The sequence below is a fragment of the Triticum dicoccoides genome, chromosome 7B (genome assembly GCF_002162155.2).
Source record: "Triticum dicoccoides isolate Atlit2015 ecotype Zavitan chromosome 7B, WEW_v2.0, whole genome shotgun sequence".
Taxonomy (NCBI): Eukaryota; Viridiplantae; Streptophyta; class Magnoliopsida; order Poales; family Poaceae; genus Triticum; species Triticum dicoccoides.
The window spans coordinates 563,214,077-563,221,680 of NC_041393.1; positions in this window are offsets into that span (position 1 = coordinate 563,214,077).

Consider the following 7,604-nt stretch of genomic DNA (forward strand, 5'->3'; position numbering starts at 1 on the left):
TGTGCGCCTGGGACATAGGGTGCTGAGTGGCTGATCCTTTTTTGTATTGGGAGTGGCTGATCTTTTGTATCGAGCCTAACAAGTTACACGAGTACTCGTGAGATTGGCTCGTTTAACTTGGTCTATAAACAATCTTAAACTAAAGCTCGGCTCAACTCGTTATTCTTCGAGTTCGAGTTGATTCGAGCCGAGTTACGAGCTACTCGTTTAGCTCGCGAGCTTCGAGCTTTTTTTCCATCCCTAACCACGAGATCAAGGAGGCTAAACCCTAGAAGCTAGCCTATGGTATGATTGTTGTTCGTCCTATGGACTAAAACCATCAGGTTTATATAGACACCGGAGAGGGCTAGGGTTACACAGAGTCGGTTACAATGGTAGGAGATCTACATATCCGTATCGCCAAGCTTGCCTTCCACGCCAAGGAAAGTCCCATCCGGACACGGGACGAAGTCTTCAATCTTGTATCTTCATAGTCTTGGAGTCCGGCCGATGATGATAGTTCGGCTATCCGGACACCCCCTAGTCCAGGACTCCCTCAATCACTATCATTGAATTTCATTAAATATTCTACCTCTACCACCTTAGGTGGTGGTGGTGCTTCAAGCCCATGTATTTCTTCGATAGGTGCTACATTTTTAACATCCTCGGCCTTAATACCTTTTTTCCTTCATAGATTTATTTACCTCTTGCATATCTTCAGGACTGAGGTACAAGATAACCCTCTTCTTCGGAGTGGGTTTAATAGGTGTTTCAGGAGGAGTCCAATCATCATAATTTTTCAATATGTTATCCAATAATTCTTCAGCTTGCCCAATAGTTCGTTCCCTGAAAACACAACCAGCACAGCTGTCTAGGAAATCCCTAGAAGCATCGGTTTGTCCATTATAGAAGATATCAAATATTTCATTTTTCTTAGGAGCATGGTCAGGCAAAGCATTAAGCAATTGGAGAAGCCTCCCCCAAGCTTGTGAGAGACTCTCTTCAATTTGCACAAAGCTAAATATTTCCTGAAAGGCAGCTTGTTTCTTATGAGCAGGAAAATATTTTTCATAGAAGTAATAAATCATATCCTGGGGACTACGCACACAACCAGGAGCAAGAGTATTGTACCAAGCTTTAGCATCATCCATTAATGAGAACAGAAATAACTTGAGAGTATAGTAATAGCGAATCTTCTCATCATGAGCAAAAAGGGTGGCTGTGTCATTCAACTTAGTAAGATGTGCCACAACAGTTTTAGTTTCATAACCATGGAAATGATCAGATTCAATGAAAGTGATTAACTCTGGGTCGACAGAGAATTCATAATCCTTATCATCAATAAAATAGGTGAAGTAGCAAACTCAGGTTCACATTTCATTTTAGCATTCAGAGATCTTTCTTTATACTTGCATAATAATTTCTCTAGATCATCTCTATCCTTACAAGCAAGAATATCTCAAGTAGCCTCCTCACTCATAGTATAACCTTCCGGTACCTTTGGCAATTCATATCTAGGAGGACTAGTTCTAGTAGGTGTTTCAGGATTTTCAGTTTCAAGTTCATCATCAGATTCAACAATATCATGTTGTCTTACTTTAGCAATTTGTTCATCAAGAAATTCACCTAGTGGCACATCATCATCAAGCAAGGTACTAGCATCATCATGAGTAGCATTCATAGCAGAAGTAGCATCATCAATAACTTGCGACATATCAGAATTAATAACATGTTGTAGTGTTGCAAGTTTACTTATAACAGAAGGTGAATCTAAAGCAGAGTTGGATGGCAGTTCCTTATCTCCCCTCGTCTTTGAGGGAAAAATCTTAGTCTTAGCATGTTTCAGATTCTTCATAGTGATAATTGATAATAATCCCAAGTGACTCAACAAATATTGCTATGCTCCCCGACAACGGTGCCAGAAAAAGATCTTGATAACCCACAAGTATAGGGGATCGCAATAGTTTTCGAGGGCAGAGTATTCAACCCAAATTTATAGATTCGACACAGGGGGGCAAAGAATATTTGAAGGTATCAGCAGCTGAGTTGTCAATTCAACCACACCTGGAGATTACTTATCTGCAGCAAAGTGATTAGTACCACAGTAATATGATAGTTTTGATGATAGCAGCAGTAGCAACGGTAACGGTAACAGTGATAGCAGTGATTTTGTAGCAGTAGCAACAATAGTAACTTAGCAAGAACAATATAAGATAAATTCGTAGGCATTGGATCGGTGATTTTTTGGATGATATTCATCATGAGATAGTTATAACCTAGGGCGATACGGCACTAGCTCCAGTTCATAAATATAATGTAGGCATGTATTCCGTAAATAGTCATACGTGCTTATGGAAAGAACTTGCATGACATCTTTTGTCCTACCCTCCCATGGCAGCGGGGTCCTATTGGAAACTAAGAGATATTAAGGCCTCCTTTTAATAGAGAACCGGAACAAAGCATTAGCACACGGTGAATACATGAACTCCTCAAACTACGGTCATCACCGGGAGTGGTCCCGACTATTGTCACTCTGGGGTTGCCGGATCATAACACGTAGTAGGTGACTATAACTTGCAAGATCGTATCTAGAACATGGATATAATGGTGATAACATAAACGGTTCAGATCTGAAATCGTGGCACCCGGGCCCAAAGTGACAGGCGTTAAGCATGGCAAAGTCATAGCAACATCAATCTCAGAACATAATGGATACTAGGGATCATGCCCTAACAAAATTAACTCGGTTACATGATGAATCTCATCCAACTCCTCATTGACCAGTGAGCCTACGAAGGAATTACTCACTCCCGGTGGGGAGCATCATGGAATTAGCGATGGAGATGTGTTGGTGATGATGAAGATCGAAGATCGCCCTCTCCGGAGCCCCAAACGGACTCTAGATCTTGCCTCCCAATGAAGAACAGGAGACGGCGGTGGCTCTGTCTCGTGAAATGTGATAATTCTTTCTCCTTGATATTTTCTGGAATAATGTGATTTTATAGCATCGGTTTCAGGGTTAGCAGGGCCACCAGGTGGGCAACACCCACCTGGGCGCGCCTGGGGGGGCAGGCATGCCCTGGGGGGGCCACCCAGGTGCCCCCCTCAGGTATCTCTTGGCTCCAGAATTTCTCTTTATTGATATAAAAAATCCTCGCAAAGTTTCGTTCCATTCTGAGAACTTTTATTTTTGCACAAAAACAACACCATGGTAGTTCTGCTGAAAACAGCGTCAGTCTGGGGTTAGTTTTATTCAAATCATGCAAATTAGAGTCCAAAACAAGAGGAAAGCATTAGGAAAATTAGATACGCTGGAGACGTATCAATGCGGAACGCGAAAGTCTGGGCATCCCAGACCCCTTGGCGGAGTTCACCGTCCCGCGGGAGTATGATGTCCTCAAGGCCTAGTACCATTGGGACCCAATCAACAAGGTTTTCGAGACGAACCCGGTCACGACGGAGTTCATGAGACTGCTGGTAATTTTAGTTTCTGATCAATTCGACTGCACGTTTAGTCATATTTGTAAACGATCCTTGTTTCTTTTGCAGAGAGAGCAGCACAGGATTGCGGCCGAAAGCGACTCACCACATGAGGCGTTGGCGAGGCCCAAGTGGGACACCCCATTCAACCGGGTGTTGAACATATTGAAACGACTCCCAATGGACACCCGGACGTCGTATGGATGCGTGCACGGTGTCAGAGACGGCGCCACATGGAAGAAGTACTACCGTGAGACCACAGAGGAGAGAAAGGAAAGATGGAGGTTAATTGAAGAAAACATCGACAAGAAGGTTGAGGTTGCGGTTGAGAAGAAATCAGCTGAGACAGTCGCAACAGTGGTAGCTGTCGCAAAACAGGCTATTATAGATTCGCATGGTGTCTTGGTTCCGACCCTCGTCAGTTAGAGCAGGCAAAATCCAAATAAAAATGCAGCGGACTTTCCCCTTGCCGACTTCTTCTGGAGCAGCTTGACTAGCGTTGCACCAGCTCCTGCACTAGCACCTACTCCTGCACCTGCTCCTGCATCGACTCCCACACCTGCTCATAGCATCCCATCCGCCGTCTCGAACGTGCTTGGCGGTTCTTCGTTTTTGGCTGAGCTCGACACCCTCACGGTACCTGTCACACCGGCCCTCTTCAATAAATGTATAATCTCCCGTTTTCGTTGCCTTTTGGATGTCTCACGTCCCAGACATGTCTTTGCAGGCCGACGCCCCGTGCACCATATTGTACGACATCAACGGCCAGAAGGTGGACGTGGGGAAGGCGACGATGATGAAGCCGAAGGAACAATTGTTCCACAGCAGCCGATCCCCCCTGACGTCTTCAAGGTTTCCGTGCCCAGTGTCAAACCGGGCCACAAGAATTTGGCTCCTCCGGTACTAGGGAGGATGACGATGAGACCCCGCGGTGGCTTGGCTATTGCAAGATGTGGGTCCTGTTGTGGCCAAAGAGTCTGCTTCATCTAGAGGCGGCCGGGAGCACATCCACGACCATGCAGCCTCAACAAGGTATGAACATCAACACCCAACCTACCCAATTAGCGTCGCCTGTCATGCTGGGTGATAGCGGACGGGGTGAGAAAGAGGCTCCATTAGTCGCTGATGACATCGCCATAGATGAGGATGACGATGACACTCAACAATATCTCAATACTGGCACCTATGATGACGGAGGATTGATGGCTCAGCAGTGTGAGTACTCAGGGTTTGAGCGTCATGAGTCGGTGCCTGAATTTCCGCCTCCGGAGGCTGAACGTATTATAGACGACCTTCCACAAAAGAAGCCTAGGAAGAGAGCGAGGAAAGGCAACAATAAAGCTGCTGCTATGATCCAGCCGCCTCCGCATCCTCGGGTTCAAGACCGTATACCTGTCCCCGGTGCGGTGAAATACCATATCCCCGGTGAACCAATCCTACCTAAGGAATTGGTAGAGGCCATACACGGTGATCTAAGGAGACTTCATGACGATGTGCTGCGGAGAGAGAAAAGCCTAATCGCCTCGGAAAATCCAGGATACCCACTCTACGTGGTTAACATGTCGTGGCAAAGGTTGTACATCGACACATTCCCCGCGGAGAAGCTCTTCCTTCGATTCGATTACATCTTCGACATGTTTCACTTGAAGAAGTTGGATTTTACGTTTGTCCGCCTTTATGCCTTGTACATAAACTACATCATTGGGATTAAGCAGATACCTTATATCTGTGTCGCTGACCCGTACTTCATGCACGAGGGCTTCTTGGCAGTCTGCGTAGAGCACCGTGAATACGTGAGGGACTACATCGTCGATTTCATGGTCGCCAATAAGTACAAGGAGACGATTCTCGTGCATAGATCATCGATGGCGAAGAAGTGCTATGCCAGGAGTATATGACGAGTGGCCGGAGTGTCAGGCCCAGGTGTACCGGTTTCCAGTTTCCGAGCGACAACCAGTAGTTAATTTAGGTCCACGCTAGTGTGAGAGAGGGATACAAACTCATGTACTGCATAGTTCTGCTCTCACTCATAGTGATAGCTCTTCTCGCGTATATCATTGTTTAGATGGATGACGATGTAGTTGCAAGTAATCAAGACTTGTAGTGCTATTTTTGAGATGATGATGAGAGACCACTTTGTGTTGGATGATTATGATGATGACATGATTTGATGCTATGATTACATTTGTGTGTGTATGATATGCTAAAGATTATTGTATAAAGCCTGTCCAAATACAAAACAAATATGCAGAAAGAAAACAAAAACTAATAAAACTAACAGTAGCGAGGGAAATAAAGCTAGCAGCAGTGCGCTCTTACCAGTAGCGCGCCCTAGATAAAAGCACTGCAGATATTAGCAGTAGCGTGTTGCGCTAAAGCTCGCTGCTGCTAGCCATGTATAGTAGTAGCGTGGGTCAACACGCGCTACTGATACATGTTAGCTGTAGCACCGTATCAGTAGCGTGGGGCCCCGCGCTACTGATACACCTAATACCCGCGCTACTGCTAGGCTTTTCCCTAGTAGTGCCATCCCATCCGTGTAGTCCTTGTCAAACGAGTCGTCGAACGACTCAACATAGTGCTTGTATATGTACTCCAAATATGAATCCATTCCTTGAAAGAAGATGAGACAACTTTTTTAACTTCGGCAATTCATCGAACGGTTGTCGGGCATGGTGAGTATAGCAGTAACGGATGGTACCTGGCGGGGTGCTCAGAGGAGAGGGGTGGAACAACAACGAAGGAGAAGCAGGGTATAGCCCGGATGAAACGCTAGAGGTGACGGTGTTGGAAAACGTAGTAGAAAAAAATCGCGTCTATGCACACCCAAGATCAATATGAAGATGCATAACGGGTTGGGATCACGACCGTTATCGTCGTCGAGTTGCAGTGGAAGAAGAACGTGTTAATGTAGATCGTATTTGGAGTCCCTTGAACCATCGATCAATGATCCCACGAACCGCTCACGAACAATCCCTCGAACCGAAGACCGAAAGCACAGTCTCTCTACTTGGTTGCAAGTGTGCATCCTTCGCAGTCCAGAAGCTCTTCGCCGTCCAGAGCTAATCATCACCGGAGAATTAGAGGGAGTAGATTAGAACCATATTGGGCTTCTAATTATGAGGATTGGTCTAGATCTAATTAGTCAACTAGGACCAACTAGAACTAGAAGAACTAGTGAAGGCTCCAAAACTTGTGTGTACGAAAGAGCTCAAATCCTCAAGTATATATAGGTTGGGAAGGGAGGGGGCAGCACACAAGGAGGGAAGGCCTTCCTCCTTGGTGTGCCGGCCATAGGAGGATGGGAGACTCTTCCCCACTCCAATTTGGTCTCCCATCCTTAGGGAGGATGAGTGTCTGCTTTCCTGTTGTTTGAAGGAGTAGATACATTCATTTTCTTTTGCCAGAGTGAGAGTGAGATTTGTGTGGGATGTTGACAATCACTATCTCGTCTACTGACGAGTGCTAACCTTACATGAATCATGCCAAGCACAGAAGAAAAAGAGCAGTTGGGCTGGTCTTAACTGAAAGTTGTCCTTGTCCGGCTGAGGAAAGAAAGGGATGACGAGACGGGGACCCAAAGGTTCCCGGTGAGGAGGCCCGATGCAATGTTTGAAACTATTGTTCCAGTTGATCCTGTATGAGGAAGAAGACTCCTTACGAAAGTTGGTTCAAACCTTTGTTCCTTGTTCCTCGGCCTTAGTTAGCATTTTTTTCGAACAGTGAAATACACCTTTGTCCTGCATTGCATGGTGAGAGTGTGAATGGAGACGAAGTGAGATGCCTCCGCCACTTGGGCCTTGGTGGCCCAAGTTGCCTTCCACCACTCGACCTCTTTAGACTCATTGAAATTAAATTAAATATAAAAGTGTTCTAAATATTTTTAGACCATTTTATATATGATTTAACATCCCAGAAATATTTTCACCTATATATATTTCTCGGACCTGATACTCTGTGAAACCATTCCGGTGACCCCGAAACACTTCCGGATCCTCTCATAGCTATTTCGTATATTAATGAAACAATTCCATAAATATGTTCTCATCGCTCCTGTCCTACTAGCACTCGGCATATCGTGATTGCCTTAAGCTTGTGACCTCTTAGGTTTAGTAACTCATAGACATGAACTAAACCGTTTGTTC